At 45.3% G+C, this 16,009-nt stretch overlaps 1 protein-coding gene across 3 annotated transcripts in view; it reads right to left on the bottom strand.

The window, feature by feature from the left end:
• LOC143767217 (uncharacterized) overlaps window positions 1-16,009 on the bottom strand; it is a 65,483-nt gene extending 49,474 nt beyond the window's left edge. The window contains exon 1 of one of the 3 annotated variants that reach the window (XM_077255365.1): window positions 15,831-16,009. The gene's annotated coding sequence lies outside the window, so the exon portion shown is untranslated. The remainder of the gene's footprint in view (window positions 1-15,830) is intronic. The other 2 variants (XM_077255366.1, XM_077255367.1) reach the window with 2 other exon arrangements.

The raw sequence follows: 16,009 nt of genomic DNA, 5'->3' as shown, positions 1-16,009 counted from the left end.
CGCTGAAGAAAGCGTGTTTGCATAGTGCGCCAGGGCTGCCGTTGTCTGTGTCAGGTCTTTCTGCGTGTAGATGGTGCTACTTCATCTAGGGCATTCTTCAGTGTATTATTGAAGTGTGACAATGCTAAATCTGGACAGGAGAGGGAGGAGATGGGGGCTAAAGAGGTGTGGAGATTGTCCATAAGCAGCTGGGTATTACTGGTACGTGTATTCCGATAAGTGTGGTAAGTGGGGGTGTCCTGGGTGAGGAGACAATTCTTGACAGAGAAGGAAAGAAGGTTGTGGTCCGAGAGGGGAGTTAGTAAAGTCGTGCAGTGAGCCGGGACGGGAGAAAACCAGGTCTAGAGTATTCCTGTCCTCATGCGTAGGAGAATTAGCAAACTGTGAGAGGCCGAATGAAGAAGGTAGAGAAAGAAGAGGAGAGGCAGATTGGGAGAGGGGGATGTTAAAGTCTCCCATGATGAGGGCGGGGATGTCACAGTGTTTAGCGTGCTTATTTTTTGTACTTGTATTTATTGTTTAAATAAATAAAAAACACGGAGTGGAGTGACCGGTGGTAACCTTAATGATGTAACCAGCGGTTACACCCAGCAAGGTCCTCACGCTCAGCGTGAGGTCACATCACTCATCTGACCGCTCACCAAACCATCTGGATCGTCATGGGACATCAGCAGTATGGATCATCAACAGACAGGTAATAATTACTTTGATTTTTTATTCTCCGGTTAATAAATGGGTAAAATTGGGTTATTGTGGGAGACAGTTTTTTTTTTTCAATTAACCCATTCCCGACATGCGCTGTACATATACGGCTCTGCAGGTACTGTGTTCCAGCAAAGAGAAGTATATATGGCGCAGCGATCGCATAGGCTCATGCTGAGCACGTCGGCGATTGGCTGGGGGTGTCCGCTCTATGCGAAAGCTGACATCCTCCAGCAATGCCTACGATTAGTGCTAGCACCGATCCTGGACATTTAATCCCTCTGATACCACGGTCATCAGTGACATCGAGGAGCATCGCACAGGGAGTGGGCTCCCTAAGTTATTCCATCAAAAAGACGCGATGCGATCGCATTGTGCTGATGGCCTCCTTGGAGACCCCTGGCCACAAGATGACCGAGGAGTCCTTCAGGGAAGGTGGCATGTGAGTACCTGCTAAGAGCAGGAGCTGACACTCCCCCTCCACCCCTGCCTGTCAGACACTGCTCTGATGTTCTGCAGTGTAGAAGCATTGTAGAGTATCAGATCAGCAATCTGCTACTATATAGTGATGTTACATCCTGGGACAATGTAAAAAATTTTTAAAAACAAAGTTATTACAAAGTGTAAAAATATTTAAAAAATTGTTCATGATTATGGGTGGGCAGTCACCGGAAACGCATCGATGTCGCACACCATGTAACATGCATCGCTGATTCTGTATCTTCTGCTGAGCACTTTCAGTGAATAAAGAAAGAAGTTTGTTCCCAAGTTCGTTGAGTTGGATGTTCTTCTGTTTAGTGATAAAATAAAGAACAAAAAAAAATAGAAAATATTATTCCAATAAATAGATTTAAAAAAAAAAAAAAAAAAAAAAAAAAAAAAGTATATATTTGGAATCGCCACGCCCGGAATAACCCGACCTATAAAACGGTCCCACTAGGTAACCCCTTTCAGTGAACGCCGTAAAAAGAAAACAAACAAAAAGACACAAGGCAAAAAAACTATGCTTTATCATCATACTGCCGAACAAAAAGTGCAATGAAACAAGATCAAAAAGACCAATGTAAATAGAAATGGAATAGCTGAAAAGGTCATCTTTTCCCGCAAAAAACAATCCCCCATGAAGCTCTTTCAGCGGAAAAATAAAAAAAGTTAGCTCTCAGAATAAAGTGATGCAAAAATAATCTTTTTTTATAAAACAGTTTGTATTGTGTAAAAGCGCCAAAACATAAAATATATAAATGTGGTATCTCTGTAATTGTACTGACAAAAAATAATGCTACCTTATTAATTTTACCACACATGGAACGGTATTGAAAAAAAAGCACAAACATAAAAAAACACTTCCCGAATTGCTGTTTTTTTGTTTATTCTACATCACAAAACTCAGAATAGAAAGCGATCAATAAAAGACATGTGCCTGAAAATGTCATTTCGGCCTGCAAAAAACAAGCCCTCACATGACTGTCGGCTGAAATATGGAAAGATTATTGCTGTCTAAATATGGCAATGCGCAATAAAAGCGTCTTTTCGTGTATGACAGTAATCAAACCTAAAAATCGACTTAAATCTACTGTCACTGTAATCGCACCGATCCAAAGAATAAAGTCATCTAATCACTTATACGAACAAGGAACGGCATAAAAAATAAAAACAAATTCTTCATATGCTGTTGATTTTTTTCATTCTGCCTCCCAAAGATCGCAGTAAGGCTCAGCGCATATTTATCCTGCACTCTTCGCTTACACCGGGGTTTCGTGAAATCTCTGAAATACGGAATTCAGACGGAACCCCCGGAGGGAGATTCTCTATTATTATTATTTATTTATATAGCACCATTGATTCCATGGTGCTGTACATGAGAAGGGGTTACATACAAGTTACAGATATCACTTACAGTAAACAAACTAACAATGACAGACTGATAGAGGGGCGAGGACCCTGCCCTTGCGGGCTTACATTCTGCAGGATTATGGGGAAGGAGACAGTAGGTTGGGGGTGCAGGAGCTCCGGTGTTGGTGAGGCGGTAGCTTCGGTAGTGATGAGGAGGCAGCGGGGTCAGAGCAGGCTGTAGGCTTTCCTGAAGAGATGAGTTTTCAGGTTCCGTCTAAAGGATCCGAATGTGGTGGATAACCGGACGTGTTGGGGCAGAGAATTCCAGAGGATGGGGGATATTCGGGAGAAATCTTGGAGGCGATTGGAAGAGGAGCGAATAAGTGTGGAGGAGAGAAGGACGTCTTGGGAGGACCGGAGATTACGTGAGGGAAGATATCGGGAGATTAGGTCAGAGATATATGGAGGAGACAGGTTATGGATGGCTTTGTAGGTCAGTATTGGTAATTTGAACTGGATACACTGAGGGAATGGGAGCCAGTGAAGAGATTTGCAGAGGGGGGAAGCAGAGGAGTAGCGAGGAGAGAGATGGATTAGTCGGGCAGCAGAGTTAAGGATGGACTGGAGAGGTGCAAGGGTGTTAGCAGGGAGGCCGCAGAAAAGGATGTTGCAGTAGTCAAGGCGGGAGATGATGAGGGCATGCACAAGCATTTTAGTAGATTGAAGGTTGAGGAAAGGACGGATTCTGGAGATATTTTTGAGCTGGAGGTGACAGGAGGTGGAAAGAGCTTGGATGTGCGGTTTGAAGGACAGGGCAGAGTCGAAGGTTACTCCGAGGCAGCGGACTTCCGGTACGGGGGAAAGCATGATGTCATTGATTGCGATAGATAGGTCAGGTAAGGAAGATCTGTGGGATGGAGGAAAGATGATGAGTTCAGATTTGTCCACATTGAGTTTGAGGATGCGAGAGGAGAAGAAGGAGGATATGGCTGATAGGCACTCTGGGATTCTGGACAGCAGAGCGGTGACGTCTGGGCCAGAGAGGTAGATCTGAGTGTCATCAGCATAGAGGTGGTACTGCAATCCATGGGACTTTATGAGTTGTCCCAAGCCAAGTGTATAGATTGAGAAGAGTAGGGGTCCTAGAACAGAGTCTTGGGGGACTCCAACAGAGAGAGGGTGGGATGAAAGAGGTAGTGTGGGAGTGGGAGACTGTTGTGAATTCTGCTTTTGGGCTCCCTCCGGTGGTTGTAGGTGGTAATGCAGTTGTCCCTGAGTTGCAGTCCTGGTCAGGTGTTTCTGCTAATTGCAGTTCTGACTGGGGTATTTAGGCTTGCAGGATTCATTGTTCCTTGCCAGTTGTCCATTGTTTTTGGAGGTTTTGTCCTTGCCTGGTTCCTTCCTGCCTTATCTGCAAAGATAAGTGTCTGCTTCTTGTGGCACACATGCTGTGTGCTTAACAATTTAGTGCTATTCAGTGTTTTTTTGTCCAGCTTAGATTGTATCAGTATTTTCTTAGTCTTGCTGGATTCTCAGGAGTTGCAGATATACATTCCATGTCTTTAGTTAGATGGTGGATCTTTTTGTATTTTCTGCTGTGGATATTTTTTAGAGTTTTATTACTGACCGCTTAGTATTCTGTCCTATCTTTCCCTGTCTAGCTAGAGTGGCCTCTTTTGCTGAAATCTGTTTTCCGCCTGTGTCTTTCCTCTCCTATTCACAGTCAATATTTGTGGGGGGCTGCCTATTCTTTGGGGTTCTGCTCTGAGGCAAGATAGTATTCCTATTTCTATCTATAGGGATATTTAGTCCTCCGGCTGTGTCGAGGTGTCTAGGGTTTTGTTAGGCACACCCCACGGCTACTTCTAGTTGCGGTGTCAGTTCAGGGTCTGCGGTCAGTATAGATTCCACTTCTCCTGAGAAAGTCTCATGCGGCTCCAAAGCCACCGGATCATAACAGGAGACGCTGAAAGTGCGGTTGGAAAGGTACGAGGTGATCCAGGATAGGGCGAGGTCTTTGATGCCAAAGGAGGAGAGGATCTGTAGTAGGAGGCAGTGGTCAACTGTGTCAAAAGCAGAGGACAGGTCTAGAAGGAGGAGTACAGAGTATTGTCCAGTAGCTTTGGCTGTAAGTAGGTCGTTAGTGATTTTGGTCAGGGCAGTCTCAGTTGAGTGATGGGGGTGGAAACCAGATTGTAGATTGTCGAACAACAAGTTAGATGAGAGGTGGGAGGAAAGTTCAGCGTGGACGTGCTGCTCCAGGAGTTTGGAAGCGAATGGGAGCAGCGATATTGGGCGATAGCTGGACATAGCAGTAGGATCGAGGGTTGGCTTTTTAAGGATAGGTGTGATTGTGGCATGTTTTAACGCAGAAGGGAAGGTGCCAGAAGTTAGTGATAGGTTGAACAGGTGGGTTAGGGATGGGATCAGTGTGGTGGTGAGGTTGGGGAGGAGGTGGGATGGGATGGGGTCGAGCGCACAGGTGGTGAGGTGCGATTTGGAAAGGAGACAGTTAAGCCCCCCTTCAGTGATGTTGGATAGGGATGTTATGGGGTTTGGGCATTGGTGTGGTATACAGAGGGGTTGTGGTGGTTGAACAATGAAGACTTGCCTTGTCTGGTCGATCTTATTTTTAAAGTGTGTTGCAAAGTTCTCAGCAGAGATGAGGGAGGTTGGAGGGGGCAGTGGGGGCGGAGGAGGGAGTTAAAGGATTTGAATAACTGTTTGGGGTTGTAGGATACGGAAGATATGAGGGTTGTGAAGTAGGCCTGTTTAGCAGAGGTGAGAGCAGATTTAAAAGCGAGAGTTGCTTGTTTGAATACAGTGAAGTCATCTTGCGAGTGTGTTTTCTTCCAACGCCGCTCCGCAACCCTGGACACTTGCCGGAGCTTTTTAGTGGTGTTATTGTGCCAAGGTTGTCTATTGATACCATGGACGAGAGGGGCAACCGTGTCAATAGCTGATGCGAGAGTGACATTGTAGGAAGCAGTGGCAGTGTCTGTGTCGTGGACTGAAGATATAGATGCCAGTGGTAGGATGGAGTCAGAGTGTGTGGGTGTCTAGGTGTGCAAGGTTTCTGCGGGGGTGCACGTTGCTGGACATGGATGACCGGTGAGGAGGACAGGGATGAGAAGGTGAGCAGATGGTGTTCGGATAGAGGGAGAGGGGAGGTGGTGAAGTTAGATAGAGAGCAGAGACGGGTGAATACCAGGTCTAGTGTATGCCCGTCTGTGTGGGTGGCTGCGGAGGAGCGTTGAGTAAGTCCAAAGGAGTAGGTAAGGGACAGATGTTTGGAGGCTGTTGACTGAAGGGTATCAATGGGGATGTTGAAGTCACCCATGATGATGGTGGGAATGTCAGCAGAGAGAAAGTGAAGCCAGGTGGAGAATTGGTCAATAAAGGCAGTGGCCGGGCCTGGAGGTTGGTATATGACGGCCACTTGGAGGGAGAGTAGATGCGGACAGAATGGACTTCAAAAGAGGGGAGGATAAGGGAGGGAAGAGGCGGGATTGGGTTAAAGGTGCAGTTTGAGGAAAGAAGAAGACCCACTCCTCCACCATGTTTGTTGTTGGGTCGAGGAGTGTGGGTGAAGCGGAGGCCTCCGTAACACAGCGCAGCAGGGGGGGCGGTGTCAGAGGGTGTTAGCCATGTTTCTGTGAGGCCAAGGAAGACAGGATTGCGGGAGAGAAAAAGGTCGTGAATCACATGAAGCTTATTGCAGATTGAGCGGGCATTCCAGAGTGCTCCAGAGAGAGGGAGCAGGGGGGTGGGCGTTAGGGGCACAGGTTTTATGTTGGAAAGATTGCGGTAGTTCATGTTGGATAGGGAGCGATAGGAGGGAGTAGTAATGGGAGGTATGAGATGTGGGGGTCCAGGGATGGGAGATATGCCTCCAGCAGTGAGGAGAAGCAGAGAGAGAGAGAGAGAGAGAGAGAGCAGGTGGGAGAAAGAGAGTGGCCGACTTGTTTAGGTTTTCTTAGGACAGTTTGAGGTTGAGGAGCAGGTCAGCAGAGGAGGACAGGTGGGGAGGAAAGAGGGAAGGGGAGATGATTACTAGGTTAGAGAGTGCTGGGGTTTGTGATATCGAAGGAGAGAGAGGATGAGTGGAGCAAACACTGTAAGGGCACATGTAAACATGATGGAGTAAGAAGGGTTAATAGAAAAGCTAGGTCCAAGTAAATAAGTGCTTACTCAGAAGACATACCCAAAAGAGACAGTCATGGCAGGAGACAGGACCCCACTTTATGTATCTAACTGCCGTTGAAATAACTGCGGCGTCTGTATGCTTAGCTACAGGGATGCGCGTGCCTGACCCCACAAGCATGCCCCCCTTAAGATGCTACTGAATTTATAGGACTGAGTAAAGGATCAGGTGAGAGGGATTGCTGGTCCTTATTTAGGATAAATTAGCAATTGGCCAACACCCCAGGGGAGGTTACATGATCAAAGGCACTGAGCCTGGCCCCAACCATATGCTCCAACACCTTGACCACAATAATATCTCCTGTGACCCCAGCATGGATGTACAGCAGTAAGTAATACAACGCAACAAGTGAATTTAGCAAACATTCAACAGGCACATTAAAGGTAAGGTTGCAGGATGGAGTCATTGTGGACGTCAGGCCTATAATATGGTGGGGGTCTGTCTTTTCAGGTGTGCATAAAAGTGCATTCGACCACAGTTTTGTGCACCTCTGAAAAGAAGGACAAAGCTGAACAGAGGCCAGCCGGAGTTCTTAAGACTCACATTAAATCTAATACCTAAAAAAATTTTTTTAATTTGATCCCTTAAAACAAACACAGCAAACATATACTAATTTTACACCTTCAACCGGCAAGATTGTCCAATACAATTGATAGTGGTAAAGATTACCAAACTACCCTTCGTGTCCTTAATGTCCCCTATTACACCCCTTCTTGCTGCAGAGGTTGGCACTCTAACTTAGACGCAAAGTGGTGCCCTTGCTCACCGTCGGCTCACCCTAGATCTTCTCTGGAAGACCCTGACTATCAAAAAATCACTATTAACTTAAAGGAATGAAAAACGAATGAAAAACTCCTACAATGGCAACCAGTGCTCAAATATGTGCCGCGGTATCAGGAAAGAGGAAAGAAACGGGGTGGGTAGTAAAAATCAATCTGATTAACGCAAAGGAGGGTGCCCTAAAATAGGGTTACCTGTACAATAAACCATTCAAAAATGTAGACAATTTGGGACCCCTGCATTCAATACCCTCTATATATCAGAATATACACATTCTATATATTTATCCAACCGATAACCAGAAATAAGCCAAAAAATTGATATGGGGATTAACGGTAGGGCAAATATTCACATAACTCACCTTCTGGTATCCCTAGTCGGTTGTCCTACCTTGCCACGGAGGTTGACAGCCTATACTTGTACGCAAAATGGCGTCTCCGCTCAATGTCGGCTTCCCCTCAACACTCACCCTTTCAACTTTTTATCAAAATATAAAGGATGAGGATAGTAAGGGGGGGGGGTGAGGAAAAGGGGGTGAAGATGGCTTAAGATCAATTAAGTAATTTAAAAAGCTTCATCCCCACATATAAGGCTGGTTTCACACTTGCGTTTTGATCTGCAGCGTTTTTTACCGAAAAAAACGCATGCTTTTTTTCCCCTATGTTTAACATTAACCCCTTCACCCCCAAGGGTGGTTTGCACGTTAATGACCAGGCCAATTTTTACAATTCTGACCACTGTCCCTTTATGAGGTTATAACTCTGGAACGCTTCAATGGATCTTGGCGATTCTGACATTGTTTTCTCGTGACATATTGTACTTCATGTTAGTGGTAAAATTTATTCGATATAACTTGCGTTTATTTGAGAAAAAAATGGAAATTTGGCGAAAATGTTGCAATTTTCCAACTTTGAATTTTTATGCCCTTAAATCACAGAAATATGTCACGCAAAATACTTAAGTAACATTTCCCACATGTCTACTTTACATCAGCACGATTTTGGAACCAAAACTTTTTTTTGTTAGGGCGTTCTAAGGGTTAAAAGTTGACCAGCAATTTCTCATTTTTACAACACCATTTTTTTTTTTAGGGACCACATTGAGGGGTCTATATGATAAAAAATACCCAAGTGTGACACCATTCTAAAAACTGCTGCACCCCTCAAAGTGCTCAAAACCACATTCAAGAAGTTTATTAACCCTTCAGGTGTTTCACAGGAATTTTTGGAATGTTTAAATAAAAATGAACATTTAACTTTTTTTCACACAAAATTTATTTCAGCTCCAATTTGTTTTATTTTACCAAGGGTTACAGGAGAAAATGGACCCCCAAAGTTGTTGTACAATTTGTCCTGAGTACGCTGATATCCCATATGTGGGGTAAACCATTGTTTGGGCGCATGGCAGAGCTCGGAAGGGAAGGAGCGCCATTTGACTTTTCAATGCAAAATTGACTGGAATGAAGATGGGACGTCATGTTGCGTTTGGAGAGCCCCTGATGTGCCTAAACATTAAACCCCCCCACCAGTGACACCATTTTGGAAAGTAGACCCCCTAAGGAACTTATCTAGATGTGTTTTGAGAGCTTTGAACCCCCAAGTGTTTCACTACAGTTTATAACGCAGAGCCGTGAAAATAAAAATTCTTTTTTTTTTTTCTCACAAAAATGATTTTTTAGCCCCAAGTTTTGTAATTTCACAAGGGTAACAGGATAAATTGGACCCCAAAAGTTGTTGTCCAATTTGTCCCGAGTACCCTGATGCCCCATATGTGGGGGGGAACCACTGTTTGGGCGCATGGCAGAGCTCGGAAGGGAAGGAGCGCCATTTGGAATACAGACTTAGATGGATTGGTCTGCAGGAGTCACGTTGCATTTGCAGAGCCCCTGATGTACCCAAACAGTACAAACCCCCCACAAGTGACCCCATATTGGAAACTAGACCTCCCAAGGAACTTATCTAGATGTGTTGTGAGAACTTTGAACCCCCAAGTGTTTCACTACAGTTTAGAACGCAGAGCCGTGAAAATAAAAAAATCTTATTTTTCCCACAAAAATGATTTTTAGCCCCCCAAATTTTTATTTTCCCAAGGATAAAAAGAGAACTTGGACCCCAATAGTTGTTGTGCAATTTGTCCCGAGTATGCTTATACCCTATATGTTGGGATAAACCCCTGTTTTGTTTGGGCGCACGGGAGAGCCCGGAAGGGAAGGAGCACTGTTTTACTTTTTCAACGCAGAATTGGCTGGAATTGAGATCGGACGCCATGTCACGTTTGGAGAGCCCCTGATGTGCCTGAACAGTGGAAACTCCCCAATTCTACCTGAAACCCTAATCCAACAACACCCCTAACCCTAATCCCAACGGTAACCCTAACCACACCCCTAACCCTGACACACCCCTAATTCTAATCCCAACCATAAATGTAATCCAAACCCTAACCCTAACTTTAGCCCCAAGCCTAACCCTAACTTTAGCCCCAACCCTAACCCTAACTTTAGCCCCAACCCTAACACTAGCCCTAATGGGAAAATGGAAATAAATACATTTTTTTTATTTTATTATTTTTCCCTAACTAAGGGGGTGATGAAGGGGGGTTTGATTTACTTTTATAGCGTTTTTTATATCGGATTTTTATGATTGGCAGCTGTCACACACTAAAAGACGCTTTTTTATAGCAAAAAAGTTTTTGCGTCTCCACATTTTGAGACCTATAATTTTTCCATATTTTGGTCCACAGAGTCATGTTAGGTCTTGTTTTTTGCGGGACGAGTTGACATTTTTATTGGTAACATTTTCGGACACGTGACAGTTTTTGATCGCTTTTTATTCCGATTTTTGTGAGGCAGAATGACCAAAAACCAGCTATTCATGAATTTCTTTTGGGGGAGGCGTTTGGTAAAATTGATAAAGCAGTTTTATTTGTCGGGTCAGTACGATTACAGTGATATCTCATTTATATCATTTTTTTGTGTTTTGGCGCTTTTATACGATAAATATATATATATATTTTTTTATTTAGGAATTTTTTATTTTTTTACACATGTGGAAATTGTTTTTTTTTAACTTTGTCCCGGGGGGGGGGACATCACAGATCGCCGATCTTACAGTTTGCATAGCACTCTGTGAGATCGGCGATCTCACTCATCGCTGCAGCCTGCTCCTGACCCGGAAGTACTCCCTGCAGGACCCGGATGCAGCCCCGCGGCCATTTTGGATCCGGGGCCTGCAGGGAGGAGACGCTCGGTACAAGGTGAGTACATTCCCTTGTACCGATCGTCTCAGGGAAGCACGCGGGGAGCCCCCTCCCTGCGCGATGCTTCCCTGTACCGCCGGTACACTGCAATCATATTTGATCGCAGTGTGCCGGGGGTTAATATGCCGAGGGCGGTCCGTGACCACTCCTGGCACATAGTGCCGGATGTCAGCTGCGATAGTCAGCTGACACCCGGCCGCGCTCCCCCTGTGAGCGCGGCCGATCGCTGACGTACTATCCCGTCGGTGGTCATACGGGCCCACCCCACCTCGACGGGATAGTACGTCCAATGTCAGAAAGGGGTTAAAAACGCATGCTTTTTTTTGTACGCGTTTTGCCGCGTTTAACGACGCATGCGTTTTTTTGCTGCATGCGTTCTTTTGCAGAAATGCAACATGTAGTAGTTTTCAGAGGCGATTTTTTGCGTTTGATTTGCGTCAAAAAATACATTGATGTCTATGGAAACGCATGCGTTTTTGCATACATGCGTTTGCTTGCGCTTTAAACGCATGCGTTTTTATAGAAGAAAACAATAATACACCCTGATAAGCCACCCCCCACCATCAGGGTGATAAAGGGATCCTAACCCTAACCATACCCCTGGGGATCCAAACCCTAACCCTACCCCTAACAATATGACAGTGAATACTCTCCGAGTTTATATTTTTAGTACTCTATAGCAATACCGTATATCTTGGGGTGTCCACATTGAACAAAGCTTTTTATTAGAAGAATGTCCTGGTCTCCAGGTCAACATAATAGCCAATCCCTATGGATCCCTAGGGTTAGGGTTATTGTTTGGATCCCTAGGGTTAGGGGTAGGGTTTGGATCCCTTTATCACCTTGATGGTGGGGGTGGCTTATCAGTGACCTGGTGACCAGGACATTCTTCTAATAAAAAGCTACCCCTAACCCTAATGTTGTGAATTCCGTCTGGGCTCCCTCTGGTGGCCTTTAGCAATACTGCGGGTCTGTAGCAGGGCTCAGCTGCCTCATTTCCTGCTATGCTGGTTCCTATTTAACTCCACCTGGACCTTTACTTGTTGCCTGCTGTCGTTGTATTCAGTACTGGTTCTGATCTCTCCTGGACTTCCCTTGTGACCTGTCTCCTTCTGGAGAAGCTAAGTCTTGCTAGTTCCTTTTGCTCATTGTTTCCTTGAAAATGTTTCTCAGTATATGATGAGTTCAGTCCAGCTTGCTTATATGTGATTTTTCGCTTGCTGATAGCTCTGGGGTGCAGAGTGCGCCCCTCACATCGTGAGTCGGTGTGGGGGTTCTTGTATTTTCTGCGTGGATAGTTTTTGATAGTATTTTGTACTGACCGCACAGATCCCTTGCTATCTTCTGTCTATTTAGTGTTAGCGGGCCTCATTTGCTAAAACCTGTTTCATTTCTACGTTTGTACTTTCCCCTTAACTCGCCGTTATTATTTGTGGGGGGCTGTCTAAACTTTGGGGTCATTTCTCTGAGGCAAGTGAGGCTTTGCTTTCTCTCTAGGGGTAGCTAGTTTCTCAGGCTGTGAAGAGGCGTCTAGGTTTTTAGGTAACGCTCCACGGCTGCCTTTAGTGTGTGTGGATAGGATCAGGGTTGCGGTCAGTATAGTTCCCACATCCCCAGAGCTTGTCCTAATATTCAGGTTTACCTATCAGGTCAGTTTTGTGATCCTAACCACCGGATGATAACACCCTAGGGATCCAAACCCTAACCCTACCCCTAACACTAACCCTACCCCTAAACCTAACCCTAGGGATCCTAACCCTAACCCTACCCCTAACACTAACCCTACCCCTAGGGATCCTAACCCTAACCCTAGCTAATTCTATTAATAGTGGGTTTTCTAGTTGATTTTGTTGATTGGCAGCTGTCACACACTTCTCCGCATGCGTTTCAAAAACGCAAACGAAGGAAAAAACGCATGTAAATGCGTCAAAACGCAGCGGTTTGCACGCGTTTACATGCGTTTTTTCACCACATGCGTTTTTTTACAAACGCTGCAGATCAAAACGCAAGTGTGAAACGAGCCTAAATACAAAATACCTGGTGTAAGGGTAAAAAGTATTATAGTGCCATGCATGAGCTACAAGTCCCTCCCCAATCATGGTATGACTTTGCAGACGGGGTTATCGCCTTTTAATACTCAGTACATGAGTCTCATGTTGGTATAGTTTAAAATATGCATGCTAACCAGAAAATTGTAATATGCAAGTCATACAGGTTATCATAGGTAAACAAAGCAAACCCCTATACAGTAACGTCCTGTCACAAAAAATTTTTTTTATTATTCTGTATAGCAAATTGAAAACCCAAATCAAATAACTTATTGCAAGGAAATACAGTTCTGGTAATACCCTGATAATATTGATAATATTTCCCATAAGGAGGTTCTCCAAAGAAAAAGCATGTATTACACTATGCCCAAAATAGCACCATATAATAAAAAATAGCTTATCTGGGATCCAAAGCAGAAAATGCCTCAACGCGTTTCCCTTCCATGATACAAGTTAATCAGGAGGCAAATGGAATATTCAGTGTCAGCAGATAAATGACATCAGGCCGCAGTAACAACCTAGTTGTAGCCTACCCAGTTGTAGCCAGTTGGGAGTTCAGAGTAACTCTGCTGCCTCACTATAGAGAATGGATCACTTGGGGGTTTCACTCGGAAATTTAGATGGAAACCCCAAATGTGTGCTCAGTGCAGAGCGCCAGATAAATGTGATCCTAAATATTATGAAAAATGTTCCCAATAAAAACTTTAACTCAATCAAAAAAAGGCCCATCATCTGTCAATGGAAATATAGGGGGTTTCCACGTTACTGTTAGTACAAAGATTCTGGACAAACAAAATGGCTCCTTGCCAACCAAAAGAAATTCAGCAAATTGTGCGCTCACAAATCCAAATGATTCCTCCCTTCTACATTTAGCACCCACGTTTGGCATTTGTGCACGGATGAGAACCAGCCTAATTTACTGGTGCGTGTCTCCAGAAACATGAGCTGGTCATAATGTACTGGTCACTACAACGCACTGGTCACTACAATGGCAGTTTGCAATTTTCACTCAGCAACATCCACTACTGCATTCTTTCAGGAAAACTTTCATGTAGTCAAATATGTCACTACACCTGTAGATACATTTTTAGGGGGAATTCCACTTTTCTCTAGCACTTAAGGGCTCTGCATATGGAGTCTGCAAACTATTCTAGGAAAATCTGAGCTCCAGGAGGCAAATAGCGCTTCGATTCTCCAGAGTCTCGTCGTGTGATCAAGCAGTACTGTACAGCCATATAAAGGGTTTCAATTTTTTTTTACATTCAACAGAATGGTGCCATTTTTACCTATTTCCCTGTATGAAAATGTAAAATTTGGGGCTAACACAAACTTAGTGGTAAAAATGCAAAAATGTTTTTATTAAGGGTATGTGCACACGTTGCGGATTTCCTGCGGATCCGCAGCATTTTTTGCGGTGCAGAAACGCTGCAGATCCGCAAGTGATTTAAAGTACAATGTAAAGTACAATGAGGAAAAAAAAACAAAAAAAAAACAAAACACTGTGCTAATGGTGCGGAAAATTCCATGCGGAAACGCGGCGGATTAAAAGAAGTAGTATGTTACTTCTTTTTTGCAGATCTGCAGCGTTTTTGTACCATTCCATTATAGAAATCCGCAGGGGTAAAAAACGAAGTAAATCTGCAGTAAATCCACACAAAAAACGCTTCAAATCCGCACCTGCATATTCTACCAAGAGATGCAGAATCCGCACCAAAAATTACTAAGCCTAATCCGCAACGTGTGCACATAGCCTAACTGCCCAATAGTATAAAAGTCTGTGACACAACTGTGGTGTCAATAGGATGACTGCATACCTAGATAAATTGAGAGGTGTAGTTTGTAAAATGGGGTCACTTATTAGAGGGGGTGTTCCGCTGTTCTGGTTCCTCAGGGGCTCTGCCAATGTGACATGAAACCATAAAACCAGTGAAGCAAAATCTGCAAAGTAATCGGACGCTCCTTCCCTCCTGAGCTTTGCACTGTGCCTCAAAAGTAGTTTTTGACCACATATGGGGTATCGGTTAAATTTTACCACTATCATGAAGTACAATACATCACTGAAAAAAAAATAAAAATCTCCGAATCAGTGGGATTCATTGAAGCGTTCCAGAGTTATGACCAGAGTTCCAGAGCCAGCTGTACCCTAATGTGCAGAGTCCCGGTGCCCCCCAGGACTGAGTCCTGTCCCCTCTATCACACAGTCCCTGCTCCCCCATTACCGCTCACCAGTGCAGACTTCTCCCCCAGCTCTTACATGTGGAGCCGGCTGTACCCTAATGTGCAGAGTCCCGGTGCCCCCCAGGACTGAGTCCTGTCCCCCCTATCACACAGTCCCTGCTCCCCCATTACCGCTCACCAGTGCAGACTTCTCCCTTCAGCTCTTACATGTGGAGCCGGCTGTACCCTAATGTGCAGAGTCCCGGTGCCCCCCAGGACTGAGTCCTGTCCCCCCTATCACACAGTCCCTGCTCCCCCATTACCGCTCACCAGTGCAGACTTCTCCCCTCAGCTCTTACATGTGGAGCCGGCTGTACCCTAATGTGCAGAGTCCCGGTGCCCCCCAGGACTGAGTCCTGTCCCCCCTATCACACAGTCCCTGCTCCCCCATTACCGCTCACCAGTGCAGACTTCTCCCCCAGCTCTTACATGTGGAGCCGGCTGTACCCTAATGTGCAGAGTCCCGGTGCCCCCCAGGACTGAGTCCTGTCCCCTCTATCACACAGTCCCTGCTCCCCCATTACCGCTCACCAGTGCAGACTTCTCCCCTCAGCTCTTACATGTGGAGCCGGCTGTACCCTAATGTGCAGAGTCCCGGTGCCCCCAGGACTGAGTCCTGTCCCCTCTATCACACAGTCCCTGCTCCCCCATTACCACTCACCAGTGCAGACTTCTCCCTTCAGCTCTTACATGTGGAGCCGGCTGTACCCTAATGTGCAGAGTCCCGGTGCCCCCAGGACTGAGTCCTGTCCCCTCTATCACACAGTCCCTGCTCCCCCATTACCGCTCACCAGTGCAGACTTCTCCCTTCAGCTCTTACATGTCGCCGCTTCCTACACAGAAAGCAACAGTGTCTGGAATGTAGTTGATTTTTTGAGGGAAGATGTCACCGGAATAGGCGGAGCCTCCCTCAGTCAGTGAAGCTGTGGTGTGTGCTCTTCTGTGGTGACTGCTGAGGCTGCAGCTGGAC

The sequence above is a fragment of the Ranitomeya variabilis genome, chromosome 4, assembly GCF_051348905.1.
Source record: "Ranitomeya variabilis isolate aRanVar5 chromosome 4, aRanVar5.hap1, whole genome shotgun sequence".
Lineage (NCBI taxonomy): Eukaryota > Metazoa > Chordata > Amphibia > Anura > Dendrobatidae > Ranitomeya > Ranitomeya variabilis.
Note: the sequence above shows the minus strand (reverse complement) of the source record. Positions and strands in the feature narration are given on the sequence as shown.